The sequence below is a fragment of the Sus scrofa genome, chromosome 17 (assembly GCF_054392235.1).
Source record: "Sus scrofa isolate SSC_HxYL_T2T_F1_AM1 chromosome 17, Sscrofa_HxYL_maternal_Yorkshire_Landrace_v2.0, whole genome shotgun sequence".
Classification (NCBI taxonomy): Eukaryota; Metazoa; Chordata; class Mammalia; order Artiodactyla; family Suidae; genus Sus; species Sus scrofa.
The window spans coordinates 54,723,876-54,749,566 of NC_139399.1; the positions used below are offsets into that span (position 1 = coordinate 54,723,876).

The window sequence follows — 25,691 nt, forward strand, 5'->3', positions numbered from 1 at the left end:
GCTAATGACAGCCGATCAGCATCAGGTGGCTGGAGGTCCTGCTCTTGAGCTGTGCTCGTCCCCCCACCCCCCACGCCCCCGCTCTGTCTCCTGACTCCCAGAGCTTTGCCAGCACTTGCATTAGAAATGAGCGCTGCTCCTGCTGAAGCCTTCGCCTCCAGCACCTTCCTGTCCCCATGGCCTCAGATGAAAGAAAGGAACTTAGTAAGGAATCCTAGGGGTGAGTGATTTTGTTGTCCAGGGATGGGTGTTTTCTGTTGGTTTGTTTTTATGACATTTATTATGGCTTTTATTTGTTTCGGATTACAAAATTGGATGTTCCTGGAAGGAGAAGCTAGACAAGTACAGAAAAACATATGTAAATGATCCCCCAGTGATTTCACTTCTCTGATTTTTTGAATTCAGCACGGCGAGGACAGAGGGCACGAACTTTTTTATGTCTCTGATACACGTTTCCAGTTTGCCACCAGGGAGTTTCTGCCCTGGAAGCTGCCATTGGCAATGCTTATTCCCCCCGCCCCTCACCCACAGACTCACTGCATCTCGAGTTCAGCTCGTTTTAATTTCTTCCTGGGCAGAGTCCTTGTTTGCCTGTCTCGAAGGTGCTCGTGTTCTGTGTCGCAGTCCCCTGGGTGGAGAAACCACTACCTGCGGTTGGTGGGGCCCCGCGGCTTTCCTCCGTACTTGGCTGCACGTCCATGTGAACTCAGGCACTGCTAAGAAGCCTTTGTGTGTTGGGCAGCATACACGGTGCTTATGGGGAACACCAAGGTCACTAAGACCTAAGTAGCTTGCAGCCTGATGGGAAGAAAAAAGACTCGGCGACTTTAACACGTGTGACTATGTGCCCCGAGAGGGACAGGGTTGTGGAAGAAGGCCTGAGAAAGCGGAGGGACAGGAGCATGTAAGCCGAGCCTTTGGTTCACGTCAGTAAATTTTCCGTGTATTCAGCCGGTGTTTATTGAGCACCTCATATCTGCTGGGCACTGGGCAAGGGGATGGGGGGCAGGCTACGTGAAGCAGGCTCCACGTAAAGCCTACCAGGACTAACGGTGCTGCTGTGGAATCAGCGGGGTGAGGGGTGGATGCAGAGAACGTGGTCAGGGCAGGTTGGCTTGAAGAGGTGGTGTTTAGACCAAGCTGGTCGTCGGTTATGCCAGAGCTAAGCTGTGGGTGGGGAAGGGGGGTCCAGTTAGAGACAGGTATGCGTGAGAAAGGCCCGAGGCAGGAAAGCCTGTGCAATGCTGGAGAAACTGAAAGGAGGCCAGTGCTGACAAAGCTCAGAGCGGGAAGGAAGAGAGAGGAGGGTAAAGCCTGGGATCAGGAGAAGGTTCCGAAAATGAGGGAGGGGCCTGGTGGCGCAGGGGATTTTCCTGCTCTCGCGCCGCAGCTGTATTCCCGTATATGAGCAGAGACTCTCTCTGAGCTAGCAGAGAATAGTCCTCCTCATCTATAATCTTTCATAAGGGGCAGGAAAATCTGTTACTGCTAAGAGCCAATGTTTTTTTATTCATTGGCTTGCCTGTAGTTGGCCTTTCTTTCTGTGATTTCAAACCCGAGCTCCCTACTGGACTTGGGTGTAGAGACCTGAGTTGTTATTACTGTATCTGTTAGCAGCTGGCTGTGTGACCTTAAAAGATCCTTAACGTCTCTGGGCCTCCTTTTCATCTGTAAAAGGGAATGATGCTGATCTGATCCCAGAGTCATTGTGAAGATTGAACAAGATAAAGTATCTTAAAGTGCTTTGTAAAATATGAAGCGCTGTAGACATATGAGGTATCATTATTTCAATGGACTGTTTTGTATCAGTGAAATAGAATGCAAAAGTTAAAAGCAAAGCATGTCGGGAAAGGGCAGAGTCTACCTTCCAGGTAACCCTGAAAGGGCAGACTCAGCGTAGGTGGCTTCCAGAGCATGTTGTGAATGCCGCTCCTCTCTTTTTTCTTTCATTTCATCCACCGGGACAGACCGTTTCCTCTTCTTCCTCTTTCCATCGGCATGGCTTACAGATCAAACCATTTCACTTCTCCAGATTCCAGGACCCGTTTGATAGAGAAGCCAAAGTGTCTGCGTGGAGGCCAAGAAAGCCTTAAGAGCAGAGATGCTGTGGTTTGCTGGGCTTTGGTTCCCAGCAGACATAGATGCCAGGAGTATATTTAATTGGGTTTGGGAGGAAGGCAATCAAGGGCAGAGAGCCATGGAAAACAGTCAACGGAGCAGAACCAGCCCACACACCACCTAAGCAGGGCACTTCTAAGCCAAAGCTTTAGACTTGCTTTTGCATTTTAAAGGGGGACATTTTTTTTTAAAGTTAAAAAAAATCCCCCTTTTAAAATAAAAGACATACATGCTTAGGAAATAAAATGCCCTTTTCTTCCCCTTCCATGAAGCTTATTTTTAAAAATTTGCCACGAGTTCTCTGGTGGTTTAGCAGGTTAAGGATCCAACCTTGTAACTGCTGTGGCTCAGTTCGGTGCTGTGGTGCGGGTTCAGTCCCTGGCCCTGGATCTTCCACATGGTGCATGCCAAAAAAATAATAACAAAATAAAATGAAAAATTTGCCTCCCAGCTATTAAAGTGAAAGGTTGGAAGACCTGTTCTCTTTGACCCAAAAAGAAAGTGGCAGTAGGTGCAGTTAAAGATAAATGGGTGGTGCATGACAGTTTACCAGAGTTCTTTCTCCGCTCTCATAACGCTTAATTAAAAGTTTTCAGCTGAAACAGAAACAGTAAATGTAAAAAGTGAAATCTTTCATTCCTTTTCCCACAGTTTCTGATTCCCAGAGAGCGCCACTGTGTATAGTTTGCTGTTTGCCTTTTTCTATATAGATACAGAAATTGTGTTTATACGCAAATGCTATACTTTTTTCTAAGCATAAACAATCACGTTCATTTTGTATTAAAAAGCAATGATGTATATAGTTTTGCACCAGTTTTTAACAACAGAGCAGGTACATTTTTCCATGTCTGTGCAACAAATCTCTCTCATTCTTTGTAATGGCTGTAGAGTTTCTCATTGTTTTGAGACACCATAGTTTAACTCTTTTCCTTTCAAGAGACATGTAAGTTGTTTCCTTTTTTTTTTTTTGCTTTTACACAATGTAGCTTACTGAACATTCCTTTACTTATTTGAACGTATTGGTAGTATAAATTCCTAGGCATTTGACTGATCCAAAGGATGGGCACAGCCAATATTAATAGACATTGTTAAGCTGTATTTCCAAAAGATTGTTTCAGTTTACAACCCTAGAGTACGTCTGGCTCTAATTTTTGTTTTTCTTCTGCTTCCTTAGAATTTCCACATTGATTAGTCAACGGTGGAAAATCTGAAGCGATGCGAGCAGGAAAAAGAAACTAAACCAGGTGGGTAGTCATGTTGTTCACACCCCTGTACTGTAGACTCACGAGGCTTTGCCTAAATACTTTTGCTTCCTTTTGAGGAAGGAAAAGAAATGGGTTCCAAAGGAAATCAGGAATTTGGGCCCCATGAACAAGAGGCAGGATGGCCCTTTCAGAAGTTATATAACGTTGTGTTGCAATTTCAATCATGATTCCCCTTTACACAGTTTCTTTGTAGCATCAGAAAGACAGTTTATCTCTGGTGGCTTAAAAGAGAATGGGTCTCTTCAGCCATCTACCTAAGCAGATGCGATCATACCCAGGAGTTATTAGCAAATCTGGGCGTGATGCCAACGTTCCTGGCCACCAATTGTTTGTTGTAAAGGTATTTTCATAAAGACTAGGGCGTGTTATGGGAATTTTAATGCTGTGATACAGGAGCAAAAATAAGCAAAATCCAGCCCAAAGAAACAGGCACAGCCCACCGACCTGAGGAGAGATGGTGCAGGTCCCTCCCAGTCAGAAGAAAAGTGTAGGTCACAGAACATGAATGGCCTGCCTCAAGTGTGGCCACCTTGGATCAGTGTCCACATTTTTATGGTATCAAGATGTTCTTGGCATACGTGAATAATTTTTTTTTTTTTTTTTTTTTTTTGGTCTTTTGTCCTTTTAGGGCTGCACCACGGCACATGGAGAGTCCCAGGCTAGGGGTCGAATCAGGGCTGTTGCCTGCTGGCCTACACCAGAGCCACAGCAACTCAGGATCCAAACCATGCCTGCAAACTACACCACAGCTCACGGCAATGCCAGATCCCCAACCCACTGAGCGAGGCCAGGGTTTGAACCCGAAACCTCATGGTTCCTAGTCAGATTTGCCTCCGCTGCGCCACAACGGGAGCTCCATAAGTGAATAATTTTTAACAGCCCCTGATTTGAGGTCCACTAACCTCCCTTGTCCCCAACTCACCCACCCCTTTCTAGCTCCGGCTCCTTATGTTAGGGCAGAATCTCCAGCCTTTATTTCTCTGGTCCAAGTCCTAGTGGGCCTGGGAGTTTGGGGGATGTCTAGTTCCTTCAAATTCCATCTCAGGCCTGGCCTGCTTTTAGCACTTCTCCTTTTAGCACTTCTCCTAAGATTCCACATCTTTGTTAGAGCAAGAATCCTATCTGGCAGGCAGCTGTCCTGGGTTGGGAACTCTGCAACTGCTTATCAGCAAGGCCTTGCCCTGTGGTAGCTTCCTGAGCCACCAGGCTAGTGTCCTGCTCTGACTCAGTGCCCCCTGGGGATCCCCGGGATGCAGATGTTTGCGGTGACTAGGATGTGGCAGTCAGCTCCCAGGACTGTTTATCTGGCCAAGGTCAGAGGGCCTTCTGTTCCAGTTGCTGTCGGAGCCTTGGGGCCCAGAGCCACTGAACCTTGAGAATGCTGGGGTCATCTGAAGTCTGGGGTTGAGGTTTTTAACCAAAGGTTTGTGGTTGGCTTTTGGCTTTTGAAATTCAAGACTTCCCTGTAAACGCAGGTACAGTTTTGTATGTACACACACACACTTCTCTGGGGAAAATGTCCAGAGCCGTCCTTGGATTCACAAATATGACTGTGACCTCTGAATTTTAAGAATCACTGCTCTAGAGAGAGCCTTAAGTGTTGTGGGCCGCTGTGTCCCTTTGGGCACCAGCCTCCCAGATACGAGGATATCTTGGGCGACCTCACCAGGCCTCTAGGTTTCTTGGCTTGGGATGAACTAGGGACAAATTAGCTAATGTCACCAAAGCTCAGAGACATCCAGTGCAATGTCCCAAAGTCCAGTCACGAAATTGCTCCCCAGCCCTGTTTCATCTCACTGAACATAGCGGGTGTACTGAGCACGCTGTGTGGGTTTCTGGTTTCTGAGTCTATAGCTCTGGAAAAGCTGCTCCAGTAGCTACACTGACAGCTGTGAGAAAGGTGTTGAGAGCTAACTTTCCATCCGGCTTATCACTGCCAAGGACACCGTCAGATGCTCTATCTACTTTACCTCCCTCAGTCCTCATGACTCTCCACGGAGAGTGGTACTGTTATTTTATATATGGAGAGACTGAGGCACAGAGAGATCTCATAACTCACCCGAGGGCACACAGTCAGTAAGTCTGACCCAAGCATGTGAGCTTAACCGCCAAGCATTATGGTGAAAGTAAAGGACATTTTTAGAAAAAAAAAGGGGGGGGGAGGGGAGCAGAAAAAACACGGGCTGTTTAGTGTAAGGCAAACTGCCCTATATCTTATAATAATACTAAGAACATTGCTGTGTTACCCCAGATATGAAAAACTGTGCACACAGCAGTGATCTTAAATTATTAAGAAAAGGTTGGTGGGGAATACACTAATGCATTTGCGCAATACCCGAGAAGAATGTCTCTCCATTATAATTCAGATAAGGCTGGGGGTTTTGTTGTTGTTTTATTTTTTTTCCGCTTTTTGGGGCTGCCCCTCGGCACATAGAACTTCCCAGGCAAGTGGTCAAATCAGAGGTACAGCCGCCGGCCTACACCACAGCCACAGCAACGCAGGATCTGAGCCGTGTCTGCGACCTACACACCAGCTCATGGCAATGCTGGATTTCCCAACCCACTGAGTGAGGCCAGGGATCGAACCCACATCCTCATGGACACTAGTCGGATTCGTTCCACTGCACCACAACAGGAACTCCCAGGGTTTTTTCGTTGTTGTTGTTTTTTGGTTCTTTGGGCAGCATTATTGAGCTATAATTCACACACCACACAGTTCACACATTTAAAGCGTGTAACTCAGTGGCCCTCAGTATACTCACAGAGTTGTACATCTCTCACCATCATCAGTTTTGGAACATTTTCATTACCCCAGAAGCAAACTCCGCACCCTTAACTCATCCCCCAAACCCCCCGCAACCCCCAACAGTCCCCAGTCCTAGGCAACCACTCATCTGCTTTCTGTCTCCAGATAAGGTTTTGATTTTAGAAGAGTGACAGTGTGGGAATCTTGATGATCTGGAGCGAGTCATTCCCTGAGGAATAATTAGACAAATGAAATTTGACTCTAGCGTATTTTATGTGGTTTTATTAGCTAAGAAGCTACAAGCCTGTCTTTGACAGGCCCAAATTTAGGGTTGACATGGGCAAGAGACAAGTTTTTTTTCCTGCGTAATTTCCACTTGTCACCATCTCCTGTCAAACAGGCTCTTCCCAGCAAGTGGCTGTGAAGTGATGATGCTTTCGTGGGGCTGCCTTTCTTACTGGCCTCAAAACCAGTGGTGGTTCATCACCAGATCTTTCCCCCATCATCTGAATTCCTGGCTTGCTTCCTCTCCTTGTGTGGCTCTAGTTATCAACGCGAAGGGCACTTGTGTAGCTGCCCATCAGTCTTTGAAATTCAGGACAGGATCCCGTCGGGCCCTCGGAAGATACACAGCCATGTGCTCTCTTGAACTGTTTCACGTTGGCAGATCCATTGTGTATCTCTCCTGACTCATTTATTCATTCGTTCTTTTCAAAAACATTTATTGGCGCTCTGGTAGGTGCTCAGTCCATCACTCTGCAAGCTCCTCACCCTGTTATTACAGGGTGTGGCCTTATCTGACCCCTGTGGGCAGAGCCATTTGCACTGAGACAAGCCAGAGGGGCAGGGAGTGTGGTCACAGAACAGTTCTCTGATGGGGAGGAGGCCAGTGCAGTATCACCCTCATCATGATGAAGCCGTCACCAGAGCACGCCGTCCCGAAGACCGTGTGCTGGATCGAGGATGAGCAAACCCAGGTTCAAGGCCTGATTCGGTCACTAACTGGTTAGAGGACCTTGGTTGAGTCACGCCACTTCTCTGAGCCACAGGCCGTCCATTGTGAGGGTTAAATACGGAAAGTGCCTTGGAAAGTGCCCTCACTACCAGGGCTGGGAAGGGGCCATAATACTTAGTCAGTGTTGAGTGAAGGAGCACTCTGTGATCGTCAGAGCTCGAGCAGAAGCATAGCAGGTCCGGAGACCCGGTGGAGAAGATAGAAAGCAAGGCTAAGGAGACCCTGCCTTTCTTCTCCCAGTCCGACCCTCCTGCCAGTCCCCCGCTTTAAGCTCACCTTGTCCTTGGCTCCCACATCCTCTGCTTCCCTGAGCCTAAGAGAAGCACCGCCTTTGAGGCCTTGGTCCTGGGAGCCAGCCAGTCCTGGGTGTGACTCGGGGCCCCACATGTCCTCACTGTGTGTCAAAGGGAACTAAGCATGCAGGGCCCCTGGGAAGTGAAAATAGGACGGTACCCAGAAAGCACATCTTACCATGTCTGAGGCACAGCATACACACCCCTAAACGGTGGCCGTCTTAATCTTATCATTACCATCGCTACCTGATTGGTCAGGAGTCAGGGCTCAGCTGGTTGTTTTCATCGCTGGCTTGAGGGTACAGATGGTCTTCAGTTCTTAATGGTTCATTTAACGCATCTTCCATGCGTCATGAGCTATGCTGAGGCTGGGGACAGGGTGACAAGAAAGTCAGGGAGCCAGGTTCCAAGGGAGGCTCTTAATTCAGTTAGCGTCCTGCTCTGTTGTGTTGTGGGTTCTGAGCTCCACTTCTGCCTGGAGGCAGGAAGAATGGAAAGAGAACTTCCTTTTCTCTTCCAGCTTGGGAAAGGAGGGCCCCAACCCTGCGGGCCCTGCCCTTGGGCCTTACAGTGCCTGTGCCTGTGCAGGACGCATGAAGAGATACCCTCCCCGCCCCCAGGCTTCACTAGCCCCCCCCCCACCCCACGCGCTGGGGGGAGGTGCTGAAAACTGGCATGGAAGGGAAGCATTAAAGCATCCAGTTGGAAAAACCAGTGAAAGGGTGAAGTCAAAATCCGAATAATACTCTGAGTCCGCTCTTGTCCTCCAAGACCCTGGAAGGTTCCCGGCTCCCCTCAGCCTTTTCCATCCCCTGGCCCTGCAGCTTCCTTGGGCTCTTTCTGGCCCCCAGGCAGGACACCTCTTGCCTGCTGCTCCCTCTGCCTGGCACACTTCCTCAGCTGTCTGCCCGACGCCTCCCTTCCGGGGTCTGCACCCGCATCCCTCCCCCAGAGGCTCCCATCGCTCCTAGAAACCCCCACTCTCCTTGCCCTCCTCGCTCTTTCACCCCCGAGGCTGTTCAGTTTGTTCATTGGTATGAGTCGCTCCAGCGGAGTGAGTGCGAGCTTCATGAGGGCAGAGTGTTTTATTCGGTGCTGAGCCCCCAGGGAGCAGTAAATGTAGAGGAGGGAGGGGTCACTTTCTTAGAGACGGTGACTGTGTACAAGGGACTGGACTCCCGAGCCCCTGCTCAGCCTTGCACGTCTTACGTTAACAGCACTTAATGACCAAGCTTTTTAAGGATCCGTCATGTTTTAAGAGATTTACGCATAGAAGTGGTCCCTAAACTCTTTCTCTTTTGTCACATGTGTGGGCCATGACACCCTCTCGTCAGTAACCGAGGCTGATGCGGGCAGTGATGGCCTGTAGAAGGCACACCCCGTGTCCCCTGCCTGGCGTTACTAGAATCCCTGAGGGAGGCCACAGGTATCCTCTGGAGCTGATCCCAGGGCCTCTGGGACTCCGATATGTGCGCCCCCACCCCCAACCACTGGTTGAGAATTATGAGTGTATGAGGGGACCTCCCTAACCAGACCTTGAATGTCCTTCCAGGGCCCCTGGTGTCTTACTGTTTTTGTATCTGCGGTGTCTGGTACACACTGAGCGGTCAGTTGCTGGAAAGGAGGAATGAATTGATGTTATAGAGATGATATCTTGTGTCTTTTCACTTTCTGCAGTGGCCTTGAGACCTGCTTTCTGTAGACTTCTAAAGGACCTCAGAGCTGGAAATGACATGACTGATCACTGTTCACTTTACCACCATACTTTGGGGTGTAAAACGACAGCAGTAATGTATTCGTGTGTTTATGCTTTGTGTGGATCAGGAATTTGGGGGAGCTCAGCTGGACAAATCTGGCTTGATTCTCCCATGCAGTTACAGATAGTGGCCATGTCAGCACAGCTTGGGGCCACCGACTGCATCTCCTTGCCATCCCCAGACCTCTCCATGTGGTCACTTCACAGGCTGGGCTTCTTCACAGCATGGCAGCCTCAGATTGCCTGCGTGCCGCTCAAAGCTCTCAAGACAGAGGGAGCCAGGTGGAAGCTGTGACACCTTTTCTAACCCCATCTTGGAAGTCACCCAGCTTCACTTCTGTGCATTCTGTTAGTTAGAAGCAGGTCACTATGGCCAGTTTGTTCAAGAGGATACAAATTACAGGGAGTTCCCTTTGTGGCACAGTGGAAACAAATCTGACTAGTATCCATGAGGATGCGGGTTCCATCCCTGGCCCCATTCAGTGGGTCAGGGATCCAGCATTGCCATGAGCTATGGTGTGGACATTCCTGTGTTACTGTGGCTGTGGTGTAGGCTGGCAGCTGCAGCTCCAATTAGACCCTTAGCCTGGGAACTTCTGTGTGTCACATGTGCAGCCCTAAAAAGCAAAAAAAAAAAAAAGAAAAAAAAAAGATAAAAATTCCATTCTACCTGATAGGAGGAATGTGAAGGAACTTGCAGAGGTATTTCAAGAACACCTCACCCCTTCTTTCCACACCTGAGACCCCGGAGGTTTTTGAGGGGGAGGACCCTTGCCCAGAGGCATCCAGCCTGGCATCTGCAGAGCTGGAGTTCAGTCCAGCCCCTGGACCTTTGGCCGGCCTGCCTGGAAGTGATCTCACCTTCCCTTCCTGCCCTCCCTCCAACGTTGACGGGGACTGTCAGTCTCTGAGAACCTTGTATTTTAGCTGAGCCCTCACCAAGTTTAGGTAGTGTGTAAGCAGCAGAAGGCCTGGCAAGAGATCCAGTGAGCCTGGTTCCCTAGTGGTAGCTTTACTGGACTGTTTTGTCTTTTTCCAAAGACCTGCATAGAAGCATAAACTTTCATGGATTTAAAAGTTTGTATTACTGTCCAGAAGCCCAGCCTCAGCCCCATCCCTGTGTGAAGTCCTAGCACTGCCTGCCAGGGGAAGGTACAGCTGCTGAGGGGGTGAGGGTTTTTAAATGTGTACCCCCAAATATTTTTACCAAAGGTAAATAGCAAAAAAATAGAATTTGGTGGCAGAATTCAGATAATCATCCCAACACCACTGAAAAGAATTCTGAAGGTTTTTAAAATTCCAGCTGAAGATTCTATACAGGGAATTCCTGCTGTGATGCAGTGGGTTAAAGATCTGACTGCAGTGGCTCTGGTCCCTGCGGAGGCTTGGGTTTAATTCTAGGCCTGGTGCAGTGGGTTAAAGAATCCAGCGTTGCTGTAGCTGTGGCTCAGGTTCAATCCCTGGCTTGGGACTTCCATATGCCTTGGATGTGGCCATAAAACAAACAAAAAAACAAGTAAGCAAATGAAGATTCTATATAGGACTTTGCTTAAGCACAGGTGAAATACATCTGGGCATATATGCTTTAGCCAGTGTAGTAGAGTGTTTTCTTTGGACTTCATTGCTTTTCTGTCTTTCCTTCAGGAATGCCTTAACATGAGGTTAGGGATAGAGGAGAAAAAGAAATGGACAGTTTTTAACAAACCCTACTGTGTCAGGCGTGTTGCTAATTCATCCTCTGCTTCCTGGCGTAATAGTACAGCTCAGTCCTGCTCCACATTCATGGGTATGACCTCGGGCAGCCGCTTAGCCTCGTAGTAGCTTAGCTTCCTCTTCTGTGGCGCAGAAGTAATGATGCTTTCTACCTCAGAGAGCTGCTGTAGACTTAAATGAGATAATGCCTGTAAGATACGTAGCAGTCTGGCATGCAGTAGGGACTCTGTAAATGCTGGCTCTGATTAGTCCCCACAGCCACCTTTCCAGGCTGTTGTCACATCCCTGTGTTACAGAAGGGGCCTCTGTGGTCAGCGAGGTGCCCAGCTCTAGGTGTGGAAGCTAAGCGACCCCAAGCCCTTGCTGTGTCCGCACCACATGAGACTCCAGCCACCTCAGTGGGGCCTTCCAGACATGCAGTAGTGATGGGCACAGGGACTCTGGGGGGCCTCACGACCTGCTGGGCCCCCATATCAGGGTCCCAGAGCTGGAAAATTTGAAAAGGCAGGGCCAGAAATCCACTTAAGAGTCTCTGCAAAGAGCAGAGTGACAGAGAATGTTCTAGGCAGAGTAAAATAGTCTTGTGAAGGCCCTGAGGTCAGAAAGAGTTTGAAGAATTAAAGACCAAGATGGGTCAAGAAGAAAATGGAAGTGACAAAAGATCACAGAAGAAGGCAGGACCAGATCCGTGGAGGACGTCAGGGGCTGGTGTAGAGTTTGGATTTTGCCAGCGGTGGAATGGAAAAGCATTGAAGGTTGAATAAAGCAGGGAATCACGCAACCCAGTGTCCGATTTGCAGTCATCACCCTGGCCCTCAAGGAGAACACAGCTTGTGAGCTGAGGGCAAGGAGGCAGCAAGGAGGTACCCCCAGGGGTGTAGTTGAGAAATGATGGCAACAGTGCGGGACAGAGGCAGGGGCTGTGCGGCAGATTCAGGCTGGGTTCTGAAAGCAGAACCCAAAAGCAGCAGGACCTGGTGACGGACGACGTGAGCAAAGAAACAGGATCCTCCGTCCACCTAGGATGGCCCCAGGTTTCCAGCTGGAGCAGCCTTGACAGCTTGTGCTGCGCTGTCCCTGAGCTGTGGGAGGCTAGAGGGTGCAAGCTCGAGGCCCGGGGCTCTTTGGGAGTCATCAGTGCAGACTCTTAAGGAAGAAAGCAAGGAGTTCCCCTTGTGGTTCAGCAGGTTATGAATCCGACTAGTATCCGTGAGGATGTGGGTTGGATCCCTGGCCTTGCTCAGTGGATTAAGGATCCGGAGTTGCCATGAGCTGTGGCGTAGGTTGCAGATGCAGTTCGGACCTGGTATGACTGTGGCTGTGGTGCAGGCCCTAAAGAAAAAAATGAGAGAATCTCCAGGGGGCAAATAGAGAAGAGGGCTCAGGGCTGGTCCTGGTGTTGGGGGACCTTCAGCACAAAGGTCCCTTACAGAGGAGGGGCCTGCGTGGAGGTGGCCGACCGCAGAGGGTGGGGTCTGAGACCCCCCGGAGGAGAGTGGTCTGAGAACGGGTGTCCGCAGGGACCTTGCGAGACTCCAGTACCCCGCCCTTTCCTCCTCACGCGCGCCGTCCACCACCTGCCCCTGGGGCTGCGTGGCTCTGGCCCTCTGGCCCTGCCCGCCTGCCTCCTAAGGAAACCTCCCAAGGAAACCCCCCAGGGGCTTGCCTTTGAAAGGGCATCAAGTGCTACCCTGGCAGGAGATGGGCTCCTCTCTGGCCACTCCGCTCTCGGTGTGTCCCTGGGGCACTAGAGCAGTGTTCCTGGCCCCAGCAGGCTGCACGTGGCTGAACCCGCTCTCCTGCCCTTTCCCAGATTCTGGGAATGTGCTCGGTTTGGGGCCCTGACTCTTTTGCCCTCCCCAGTTCCGCTCTGGCTCTGGCTGCCCATCACAGAGAGAAGCCGCTGATTTTGAGGAATGCCAGCTCAGGAGGCCCTGGCATTTCAATCAGGTTTCTACAGCCCTTTCTTCCCTTGGAGAAGCCTTAGAAAGCATTTTCCCCCACCCCTGAGAAGCCCTGTCCCAGGGGACCAAATCCTACTCTGTGCTCGGTGGCCATTGCAGAATGGTCTGCTTTCTTATTTGTATGGTCTCTGCAAATATTTAATTTAAAAAGAAAAAGAAGAAGAAAAAAAAAAAAACAGGAAATGACCTTTCTGGTATATTTGGAAAACAATTTGACGCTGTCATGGAATCTGCCTGAACGATGACGGCTAATAGCTGCAGCCTTGGAAAAGGCTGTGTAGCTCTTGGCAGAGCCTGGGGCCTCCTCAGTTTACAGAGCCGAAGGGAGAATTAAAAACTGAAGGAGAAGACGGCTTCCCGTGGGGAAACCCGACAGCGCCCAGAGCAAGCACCTGCGAGAGCGCAGCCTTGACCCTGGGCCTCCGAGGGTCTGGGAAGCTGAGCACAGACTCTTCCTTCCTTCCCAGGCAATCAGGGTCACATGCCTGACAAGTGTCTAGACCCCTGGAAGGCCCCTAAACCTCCCCGAGATAAGGAAGAGCAAAAGAGCATTACCTTGGAGCACTGCACCGAGCTCAAGCTGAGATAGGAGATGTTCCATCACTTAGACCCAGACTGGCTGCTGCCTCTCTGCCTGGATCACCCTCTGGCCAACTTTTCTGTAGCTTTCAGCCCCCAGGCACATTCTTAAGGAGGCCTTCCCTGACCAAACAACCTTTAACTGAGCCATCCGTACACACAGAAATCTCTCTTCTTCCACAGCACTCATCTCAATCTGTGATGGTGGATGTGCCTTTTTCTTCTTTTTTTGAAAGTATAGTTGGGTTACAGTGTTTCAGGTGTACTGCGAAGTGATTGAGTCATGTACAGATACACATGTGTGTATTTATACACATACATACATACAATTATTTTTTCAGATTCTTTTCCATTATAGGACATTATAGGATATTGACTATAGTTCCCTGTGCTTATGTAGTAGGTCCGTGTCATTTTATCTGTTTTATATATAGTAGGATGTATCTGCTAATCCCAAATTCCGTATTTATCCTTAATCCCCCCCTTTCCTTTTTGCTAACCATAAGTTTGTTTTCTATGTCTGTGAGTCTATTTCTGTTTTTTTGTTTGTTTGTTTTGGGTTTTTTTGGTCTTTTTGTCTTTTTAGGGCTGCACCCACGGCATATGGAGGTTCCCAGGCTAGGGATCTAATCGGAGCTGCAGTTGTCGACCTACGCCACAGCCACAGCCATGATAGATCCAAGCCGCTTCTGTAACCTACACCATAGCTCTCGGCAACGCTGGATCCTTAACCCACTGAGTGAGGCCAGGGATCGAACCCGCAACCTCATGGTTCCTAGTTGGATTCATTTCTGCTGTGCCGCGACAGAAACTCCCTATTTCTGTTTCGTAAATAAACTCATTTGTATCATTATTTTGAATTCCACATATAAGCGATAGCATGTGATGCCTGTCTTTTGTCTTTCTCTAACTTCCCTTAGTAGTATGAATCTTTAGGTTCATCCATGTTGCTGCTAATGGCATTATTTCATTCTTTTTATGGATGAGTCATAGCCTATTGTGCATGCATACCACATCTTTATCCATTCATCAGTGGACATTTAAGTGGTTTCCATGTCTTTGCTTATGTACTGTTAGGAACATAGGAGTGCATGGTATCTTTTCAAATTAGAATTTTCTCTGGATAAATGCCTAGGAGCGGGATTGCTGGAACGTATGATAGCTCTCTTTTTAGTTTTTTAAGGAGTCGCCATACTGTTCTCCATGCTGGATGCACCAATTTACATTCCCACCAACAGTGTAGGAGGCTTCCCTTTTTTCCATACCCTCTCTAGCATTTGTTATTTGTAGACTTGTTGATGATGGCCATTCTGACTGGTGTGAGGGCTGCCTCATTGTCGTTTTGATTTCCAGTGCCTGACACATTGTAAATATCTTTTTAGTCTGTGTATACTAAAGACACAGTATATGTGTGGCATAAAAAAAGTGCTCAGTAAACACAGTGAATGAATGAGTGAAATGTCAGAACTGGAAAAGATTGAGAGATATTTCAACCTTATTAGTCAGATGTGGGGAAAGGAAGCTGGGAGAGAAGAGGGGGCTCAGGGGAGCTCACCCTGAAGCAAGGAGACTGAGCCCGACCTTTCGTAATTGTTATAATGCAACTGTTACAGCACAGGCTTTGCTCTAGCCTGGAATCTAGGCCATCTTCTATTATTCACTCATTCATTAAATATTCATTGAGCTTCTCAACTCTGTGCTAGGTCTTTCAGATATAGTGGTACACATGTCAGCCAGGGCACCACTTTGTGGAACTTATATTCACTCAGCACCATAAAACACAAAAGGAAGTGTAAGTTTTGGCCTTTACGCAGCACTAAACAGAGAGTAAAAACAAAGAAGTTGGGAGAAAATGTCAGAGGACAGTTTTTTTTTGTCTTTTTGCCTTTTCTCGGGCCGCTTCTGCGGCATATGGAGGTTCCCAGGCTAGGGGTCTAATTGGAGCTGTTGCCGCCAGCCACAGCCACAGCAATGCGGGATCCGAGCCTCGTCTGCGAGCTACACCACAGCTCAAGGCACCTCCGGATCCTTAACCCACTGAGCAAGGCCAGGGATGGAACCCGCCACCTCATGGTTCCTAGTCGGATTCGTTCACCACCGCGCCACGACGGGAACTCCTGAGAGAACAGTTTTGCTGCTAAGTCCCCCCGTGAGAATGGACCGTAGTAATGACTGATGATCTGCATGCCTCTTACCTTCCGTGTATCTGAGGAGACTCTTTATGCACACGTTGTCCCATTGATCTCATGATAGCCCCCCGAGCAGGAGGTCTTATTGTTATCCCCGTGTTGCTAAAGAGAAAATTGGGATCCAGAAAAATGGAGTCGTCAAAGGTGTCGGAGCTAGTAAACAGGGACGCCAGGCTGCACGCCAGCACTAGATGCCTTCTGCCAACCCTACGGCCCCTCAGGTTTGTCATGTCACTGGGGACTCCAGCGAGTACAGCAAGGTGTGGCAGAAAGAGCTCTGAACCAGGAGCTTGGACTCCTGGATGAAGAAATTTGGGCAAGTTGCTTTCCCTTTCTGAAGCTCAGTCTCCCTAGCTATTAATGAAAGGCTTGTCTTGATAAGCTCAGGGAGCCTTTTTAGTTTGTTCGTTTGTTTGTTTAATCTTTTTAGGGCCTCACCGGCAGCATATGAAAGTTCCCAGGCTAGGGGTCGAATCGTAGCTACAGCTGCTGGCCTACACCAGAGCCACAGCAACGCCAGATCCTTAACCCACTGGGCAAGGCCAGGGATCGAACCCACATCCTCATGGATCCTAGTTGGATTCAGTACCACTGAGCCACAATGGGAACTCCGTTTGGGGTTTTTTTTTAAGTTTTATTAAAATGCAGTTGGTTTACAATGTTGTGATCATTTATGCTGTACAACGAAGTGACTCAGTTATACATAAACACATATCCCATTCTTCCAGATTCTTTTCCCATGTAAGTTATCTCAGAACATTGAGTTGAGTTCCTTGAGCTATACAGCAGGTCCCCGATGACACTTCATTCTGTGCAAAGTAGTGTGCATGGACCAGTCCTAAACCCCCAATCCATCCATCCCCCCGCCACCTTCCCCTTTGGTAATCATATGTTTGGGTTTTTTTAATTTTTATTATAGTTGATTTATAGTGTTCTGTCAGTATCTGCTATACAACAGAGTGATCCAGTTATACAAATATACATTCTTTTTCTCACATTATCCTCCATCATGTTCCATACCAAGTGATTAGATGTAATTCTCTGTGCTCTACAGCAGGGTCTCATTGCTTATCCACTCCAAATGCAATAGTTTGCATCTGCTAACCCCACACTCACCATCCCTCCCACTCCCTCCCCCTCTCGGCAACCACAAGTCTGTTCTCCAAGTCCACGAGTTTGTATCTTTTCTGTAGATAGGCTTATTTGTGCCATATATTGATTCCAGATATAACTGATATCATATGGTATTTATCTTTCTCTTTCTGACTTATTTCAGTTAGTATGAGAGTCTCTAGTTGAATCTGTATTGCTGCAAATGGCATCATTTCTTTTTTATGGCAGAGTAGTATTCCATTGTGTATATGTACCACATCTTCTTAATCCATTCATCTGTTGATGGACATTTAGGTTGTTTCCATGTCTTAGCTATTGTAAATAGTGCTGCAGTGAACGAAGGGGGTACATGTATCTTTTTCAAGGAAAGTTTTGTCCGAATATATGCCCAAGAGTGGGATTGCTGGATCATATGGTAATTCTGTATTTAGTTTTCCACCTCCATACTGTTTTCCATTGTGGTTTTACCAATTTACATTCCCACCAACAGTGCAGGAGGGTTCCCTTTTCACCACACCTTCTCCAGCATGTGTTTATTTGTGGACTTATTAATGATGGCCATTCTGACTGGTGTGAGGTGGTACCTCATGGTAGTTTTGATTTGCATTTCTCTAATAATCAGTGATGTTGAACATTTTTTCATGTGCCTGTTGGCTATCTGTATGTCTTCTTTGGGGAAATGTCTGTTCAGGTCTTTTGCCCATTTTTTCATTGGGTTGTTGGCTTTCTTGCTGTTGAGTTGTATAAGTTCTTTGCCTATTTTAGAGATTAAACCCTTTTCAGTTGCATCATTTGAAACGGTTTTCTCCCATTCTGTAAGTTGTCTTTTTTTTTTTTTTAATGGTTTCCTTTGCTGTGCAAAAGCTTGTCAGTTTAATTAGGTCCCATTGGTTTATTTTTGCTTTTATTTCTGTTGCCTTGGGTAACTGACCTGAGAAAACATTTGTAAGGTTGATGTCAGAGAATGTTTTGCCTGTGTTTTCTTCTAGGAGTTTGATGGTGTCTTGTCTTACGTGTAAGTCTTTAAGCCATATGGAGTTTATTTTTGTGTGTGGAATAAGGGTTTGTTCTAGTTTCATTGATTTACATGCAGCTGTGCAGTTTTCCCAGCACCACTTGCTGAGAAGACTTTTTCCCGTTTTATATTCTTGGCTCCCTTGTCAAAAATTAATTGATGGTAGGTGTCTGGGGTTATTTCTGGGTTCTCTGTTCTGTTCCTTTGGTCTATATGTCTGTTATGGTGCCAGTACCACACTGTCTTGATTACTGCACCTTTGTAATATTGCCTGAAGTCTGGAAGAGTTATGCCTCTTGCTTGGTTTTTGTTCCTCAGGATTGCTTTGGCAATTCTGGGTCTTTTATGGTTCCATATAAATTTTTGGATTGTTTGTTCTAGTTCTGTGAAAAATGTCATGGGTAATTTGATAGGGATTGCACTGAATCTGCAGATTGCTTTGGGTAGTATGGCCATTTTAACAATATTCATATTGCAACCCAGGAGCATGGAATATCTTTCCATCTCTTTGAATCCTCTTTAATTTCCTTGATTAATGTTTTATAGTTCTCAGCATATAAGTCTTTCACCTCCTTGGTCAGGTGTATTTCTAGGTGTTTAATTTTGGGGGGTGCCATTTTAAAATGTATTGTGTTTTTATATTCCTTTTCTAATATTTCACTGTTAGTATACAGAATTTCTGAATGTTAATCTCATATTCCTTTTCTAATATTTCATTGTTAGTACACAGATTTCCGAATGTTGATCTCGTATTCTGCTACATTGCTAAATTCATTGATCAGCTCGAGTAGTTTTGTGTGGCGTCCTTAGGGTTTTCTTCTTATGGTATCATGTCATCTGCATACAGTGAAAATTTTACCTCTTCTCTTGCAATTTGGATACCTTTTATTTCTTTTGTTTGTCTGATTGTTGTGGCTAGGACTTCCAATACTATGTTGAATAAAAGTGAGAGTGGGCATTCTTGTCTTGTTCCAGATTTTAGTGGGAAGGCTTTCAGCTCTTCTCCATTGAATATTATATTGACTGTGGGTTTGTCATAAATGGCTTTTATGATGTTAATGTATGTTCCCTTTATACCCACTTTGGTAAGAGTTTTTATCATGAATGGATGTTGGATTTTGTCAAATGCTTTTTCTATATCCATTGAGATGGATCATGTGGTTTTTGGCTTTCCTTTATTAATGTTGTGCCTTACATTGATTTGCATATGTTGAACCATCCTTGTGAACTTGGGATGAATCCCACTTGGTCGTGGTGTATGATGTTTTTTGTGTTGTTGGACTCAATTGGCTACTTTTTTTTTTTTTTTTTTTTTTTTTGCCTTTTCTAGGGCCACTCCCACGGCATATGGAGTTCCCAGGCTAGGAGTCTAATCGGAGCTGTAGCCGCCAGCCTACACCAGAGCCATAGCAACGTGGGATCCAAGCTGCGTCTGCAACCTACACCACCGCTCACAGTAACGCCGGATCCTTAACCCACTGAGCAAGGCCAGGGATGGAACTCGCAACCTCATGGTTAACCACTGTGCCACGACGGGAACTCCTGGCTACAATTTTGTTGACAATTTTGGCCTATAATTTTGTTGAGATATTGGCCTATAGTTTTCTTTTTTTGGTAGTATCTTTGGTTTTGGTATTAGGGTGATGGTGGCTTCATAAAATGTCTTTGGGATTATTCCTTTTTCTTCAGCCTTTTGGAAAAGTTTAGGAAGGATGTCTTTGTATGTTTGGTAGAATTTGCCTGTGAAGTAAATTCTGGTCTTGGCCTTTTGTTTGTAGGGAGTTGTTTTTTTTTTTTTTTAATTACATATTCAATTTCATTTCTAGTGAGTGGTCTGTTCAATTGATCTTTGTCTTCTTGATTCAGTTTTGGTGGGCTGTATATCTCTAGAAGGTTGTTCATTTCTTCTAGGTTGTCAAATTTGTTAGCATGTAATTGTTCCTAGTATTCTTTTATGTTTTTTGTATTTCTTCAGTATCTGTTGAGATGTCTCCCTTTTCATTTCTCATTTTGTTTATTTGAGTTCTTTCTCCCCTCTTCTTGGTGAGTCTGGCCAGAGACTTGTCAATTTTGTTCATGCTTTCAAAGAATCAGCTCTTGGTTTTATTGATCTTTTCTATTGTTTTTTGAATCTCTCTTTTATTGATTTCCTCTCTGATCGTTATGATTTCCTTCTTTCTGCTGACTTCAGGTTTTGTTTGTTCCTCTTTTTCTAATTCTTTTAGGTGGTAGGTTAAGTTGTTGATGTGAGATTTTTCTTTTTTGAGGAAGACCTGTATTACTATGAACTTCTTTTGCAGCATCCCATAGATTTTGAATGGTTGTGTTTTCATTATCATCTCTCTCTCTCTCTCTCTCTTTTTTTTGCTTTTTTTAGGGCCGCATCCACGGCACATGGAGATTCCCAGGCTAGAGGTCCAATCGGAGCTGTAGCCACCGGCCTACACCACAGCCATAGTAGTGCAGGATCCGAGCTGTGTCTGCAACCTATACCACAACTCACAGCAGTGCTGGATCCTTAATCCACTGAGCGAGGTCAGGGATCAAACCCACATCCTCATGGATACTAGTCAGGTTCATAAACTGCTGAGCCACAGTGGGAACTCCCCTTCAAATGTATTTTCATTTCCCTTTTTTCTTCTACTTCTAGAATCCCTATTATGCATAGATTGGCCTGCTTTATGTTATCCCATAGATCTCTCATATTGCTTTCTCGTGTTTTTTCATTTGGTTTTCTGTCTGCTGTCCTTATTGGGTGATTTTCATTATTCTGTCTTTCAAGTCACTAATTCGTTCCTCTGCATTATTCATTCTGCTCTTCAGTGCCTTTAACTCAGCTTACATCTCTGCAAGTGAATTTTCTAATTTTTCTTGGCTCGTCCTTATATTTTCTAGTTCCTTTCCAAAGTAATCTGCATTACTGTTCATATCCTCTCTTAATTCCTTCATATTTACTCTTAGTTCCCTCGGTATTTTCACTGTCTCCTTTTCAAACTTGGGGTCTGTTAGACTGCAGAGGTCTATTTCATTGTTTGCTCCTCCAGGTGAATTCTCCAGTTCTTTTAACTGGGAATGGTTCATGAGCTTCATCATTTTTGCTCATATTTTTCTTGTTCTGTGAGTTTAGGGAAAACAACTACTGTTGTCTTGGAAGGCTGTTTATAGGTGAGAGCACCCCTGAGTTTTTTGTGAGGGCTTACTATTGATTTTTGGCATGAGTGCTGCTTTTGGTTTGGGTGCTTGCTGCCTCTTTCCTCAGTGTGTGCAGGCTGTTATCTCCTTGATGGGGTGCTGCACATTCTTCTGTGGAGATGGAGGCAGTGGGCAGAGCTAGTAGCCAGTGCCTGGTTGTTGGGCCTTTGACAGTGGCAAGGACCCACAGGAAGGTGGCACAGGCTACTCCTAGTTGTAGGTGCCTGGGAAGTGTCAATGACCCTCAGGCAGGTGTGGCAGTGCCCAGGGTGTTTGGCAGTGGCACTGGTAAGGTATGTGCATTCCCAGGGGAGTGAGAGCACAACGGGTGTTGCTCAGTTGCAGTGTCCTCCTCTGTGCCAATCTCTGAGGTGACTGGGGCCACAGGTGCTGCCTGTTCACCGACCCCTGGTGGTGCCAGTGCACAGCCACCTGGAGTCTGAGGTGACTGTGGTGGTTTGCCCCAGTCACCTGTAGACCATGCAAGAGGTGCCCCATCAAGCTTAGCCCATGCAGGAGTTACCGCCTCCCATAGCCCAGGCAAGAGGGGCCTATCTCCCATAACCCCTCGCTCTGAGAGTCCACACGTGTGCAGTGAAAGATATTCGTATGGCGGCGGCCCAGCTTCCTCTTGCCATCCCCAGCAGTGGTGTCTTGCTTCTCCTACATGATTTCCTTGATTTACCTCCTCCTGGATTTCCTTGGCTGTGGCGCTCCACTTCCCAGTCCTTAGCACACCGCTCCCACACAGCCAACCATCGTCCTCTCCCTGGAACTGACCTCCAGAGCCTGAGTCTCAGTGCCCAGCCCCCTTCCGAGCATCTCAGGCTGTTGTGTCCCAGGCGGTGGTACCAGTGGTCTGTGTGGCGCTCTCTCCGTTTTGCTCTCCTCAGTCCAGATGCTGCACTTTTCTCTGAGGCTTTGACGTCCCTCCTTCTCAGCTGTTCTCCCCATTGGTTAGGTGGCTTCCCAGGGTATGGGTTCCTTTCCTCTTTCACAGCTCCTCTCAGCAGTGCAAGTCCCATCCTGATTCCTTTCTCTTTCTCTTCTCTTTTTCCTTTTCTTTTCCTACCTGGTTATGTGGAGGGTTTCTTGCCCTTTTTGGAGGTTTAAGGTCTTCTGCCAGCATTCAGCAGATGTTCTGTGGAAATCGTTCTACATGTGGATGGTTTTGTTTTTTTTGTTTTTTTTTTTTTAATGTATTTGTGGGAGAAGGTGAGCACCCTGTCTTAACTCCTACACCATCTTGATCACTCCTCTCCGGATCCTTTTCCATATTTTGATTTTGAAGTCTGTGGGTCTTTTATATTTTGTAAATAAATTCCTTTGCATGATTTTTTTAGATTTCACATATAAGTGATATAAAATTATGTTTGTTTTACTCTTTCTGACTTATTTTGCATAGTGTGATAATCTCTAGGTCCATCCATGTTGCTGCTAATGGCATTATTTCATTCTTTTTTATAGCTGAGTAATATTCCATTGTATATATGTACCATATATTCCTTACCCCTTCATCTGCCAGTGGACATTTAGGTTGCTTCCGTTTTCTTGGTTATTATAAATAGTGCTGCAGTTAACATTGGGGTGCGTGTATCTTTTTGAAGTAGGGTTTTCTCTAGGTACAAATGGTTCTGATATAAGTGGGAAAAATTAATTTAGGTGATATCTAACGCATACCTCATAGCAGATAAATTCCAGATCAACCAAAGATTTAAATGTGAAGAATAAAACCATGAAAGTACCAGAAATGAACAAGGGAGAATTCTTTACCAATCTCAGGGTGGGGAACATATTTCTAAGTATGATCCAGAACGCAGCAAACATAAAATAAGATATGGATCAGTTTAACTACATGAATAGGAAAAAAAAAAATAGTGTGCATGAGGAAAAATGTCAAAAACAAAGTCAGAGAACAAATAACATGTTAAAAAATACTTATAGGAGTTCCCGTCATGGCTCAGTGGAAATGAATCTGACTAGCACCCATGAGGACACAGATTCTATCCCTGGCCTTACTCAGTGGGTTAAGGATCCAGCATTGTCGTGAGCTGTGGTGTAGGTCACAGGTGTGGCTCGGATCTGGCATTGCTGTGGCTGTGGTATAGACCGGTGGCTACGGCTTCAATTAGACCCCTAACCTGGTAACCTCCATATGCCAAGGGTGCGGCCCTGAAAAGACAAAAAAAAAAACCCCAAAACAAAACAAAAAAACCACTAGCAATGCCTCTTAAGACAAAAGACTGATTGTCTTAACGTATAAAGAATGCCTACAAATCGATACGAAAAAGCGCTATAATCTAATAGAAAAATGGACACAAGACTTTGAATAAACATTGCACAGAGGGCATTCCCAGGTGATCTAGTGGTTAAGATCTGGCGCTTTCGCTGCTGCAGCGCAGGTTCAGTGCCTGATCTGGGAACTGAGATTCCCACATCAAGCCACTGCACACAGTAGCCAAAACAAACAAAAACATTGCACAGAGAAGGAAATAAATATACATGGAAACATGCTCAGTTTCACAGCAGGAGCAGTACAAGCTGAAAAAGCCAGGTACTGTCTATATCTTTCAGATTAGGGGGGAAGAAAACTGTTGAATTTTTAAAAATTCACCTATCCTTTAGTGTGGCAGTTCTATGTTTATGGAAACCCCCTGATGTTCATCAGTCGAGAAATAACTCAGTCTACACAAGTGAGACCAGAAATAGAATGCAGCCAATTAAAAAAAAAAAAGATTGCCCTAAAAAAATAAAAATAAAAACTTAAAAAAAATTTACCTTGTCATATAAGGAGTTTGAGTTTGTTTCTAGGGGTTTTTATATAATCAGTGCTGTGATGGCTTCAGTGTGATCTGGAATTATTTCCAGGATGTATCTGAAATGAAAAAAAGCAAGATGGAAAACAACTTTTTGTTTTAAATAAAAGCAAAAGGAAGGGAGAGAGGGCAGGAGAGAATGTGTATGTTGTCTGGACTGTCTTGGAAAGACAAGAAAGTGCTTGCCTTGGGGAAGGTGTCTGCGTCCAGGGGGCCACTAAGCTCTTACTCATCTTCCTTTTGTACCTTTTTTTTGGCCATCCTGAAGCATACAGAGTTCCCGGGTCAGGAATCAGATCTGAGCTGCAGTTGTGACCTAAGCCACAGCCGCAGCAATGCTGTGTCCTTTAACCCACTTTGCCAGGCTAGGGATTGAACCTGCACTCTGGCACTGCAGAGACTGATCCTGTTGTGCCACAGCAGAAATTCCCCTTCTGTACCTTTTGAATTTCATACCATATGCACACATATTCAAAATTGAAATAATTTAAAGTGAATGCTTTTCACTGTAAAAAATAAATCATTTCTAATTTGAATATCAATTTGTGATTATGTCGTTGGAATTCTTCATTTAACAGTCTGTGTGAACATTTCCCCTTGTCTCTTAAAAAATTCACCACAATACCCGAATGGTACTTCATTTGTATATAAATATGTGTATATTTCTCTGTTGTCCATTTGAGACATTTGACGTGTCCTTAAGGAGCTCATTTTGGGGTATTTAGTTCTTTGACTATTATAAGTAACACTGTGATGAACATCTCTGAACGTTTATCCTCATGCACAACGTGGATTACTTTCTTAGAATAAAGTATTATAAGCCGACTTAGTGGCTTGCTTGAAGACATGAAAAAAGTTGAGGTTTCTTTTTTTTGTTTTTTTGTCATTTCTTGGGCCGCTCTCGCGGCGTATGGAGGTTCCCAGGCTAGGGGTCCAATCGGAGCTATAGCCACCGGCCTACGCCAGAGCCACAGCAACGCGGGATCCAAGCCGCATCTGCAACCTACACCACAGCTCATGGCAACGCTGGATCCTTAACCCACTGAGCGAGGACAGGGATCGAACCCGCAACCTCATGGTTTCTAGTCGGATTCGTTAACCACTGTGCCACGACGGGAACTCCAAGTTGGGGTTTCTTGATGCGTCTTGTCAAGTTCCCCCTCAGAGAGGTCCTGGCACTTCATTGTCTGGAAGGATCATTTTCTGATGCAGTTTCCAACTCTAAGGATTCTTTCCTTCCTCCACTTGTTGTTGACTCTTAAGAGCAGAGCGTGAGGGGAGAATATGAATGTTGAAGAAAAATGAGATTGTGTGCTTGCGCTGCAGGTGTCAGCGAGCTCCCCAGGCCCACAAACCCCAGACCCATCTTTGGAATGGCCTTTCCCTGGGGGATGGGGGTGGCAGCCGGAGCGCGCTGGCCTCAGTTAGGGGTTTCCAGGATTGGGTCTTGAGCCCAGCACCCTTCCCTTTCCAAGGCAGGAAAGTCAGCTGGGCAGGGGCAGGAGCCAAAGCCCCAGGGTGTCTGTTCCAGCAGGAGGCTGGCCTTGTAGATGGAACCCGTAACTCCATCCATCCCACAGTGGCGATGCTGGAGATCCGGGACTGGAACCTCAGCACAGCCGCCTGCGGCGGACAGAGGCCTTTCCCACCGGTCCTGAGGAGTCACTCTGTCATTCCACAGATAGGGGAAGAGAGATGCTGGGAAGGTAGGTAGACAGACGGACTCAGATTTAATGTGCTCAACAAATGCCTGTCTGAGATTTACTTTGCCAGGATTAGGCCTTCAGTCTAGCCTGGTGAAAATCCAGACAGAAATACCCATTCTTGTGGGCCCAACACTCCAGTTGGAGGAAGAGGGCTGAGGAGACGGGGCTCGGGAGCTGGTGTGACCTGCCAGGGTCCGTCCTTCCCATCGGC

General features: G+C 46.4%; 1 protein-coding gene across 9 annotated transcripts in view; it reads left to right on the forward strand.

Moving 5' to 3' along the window:
* The window catches only part of PKIG (cAMP-dependent protein kinase inhibitor gamma), a 119,218-nt gene that overhangs the window by 86,895 nt on the left and 6,632 nt on the right, over positions 1 to 25,691 (forward strand). For 8 of the 9 annotated variants that reach the window (XM_085002862.1, XM_085002859.1, XM_085002860.1 and 5 more), the window contains 1 exon segment: positions 3,293 to 3,362. The gene's annotated coding sequence lies outside the window, so the exon portion shown is untranslated. 9 annotated transcript variants of the gene reach the window in all.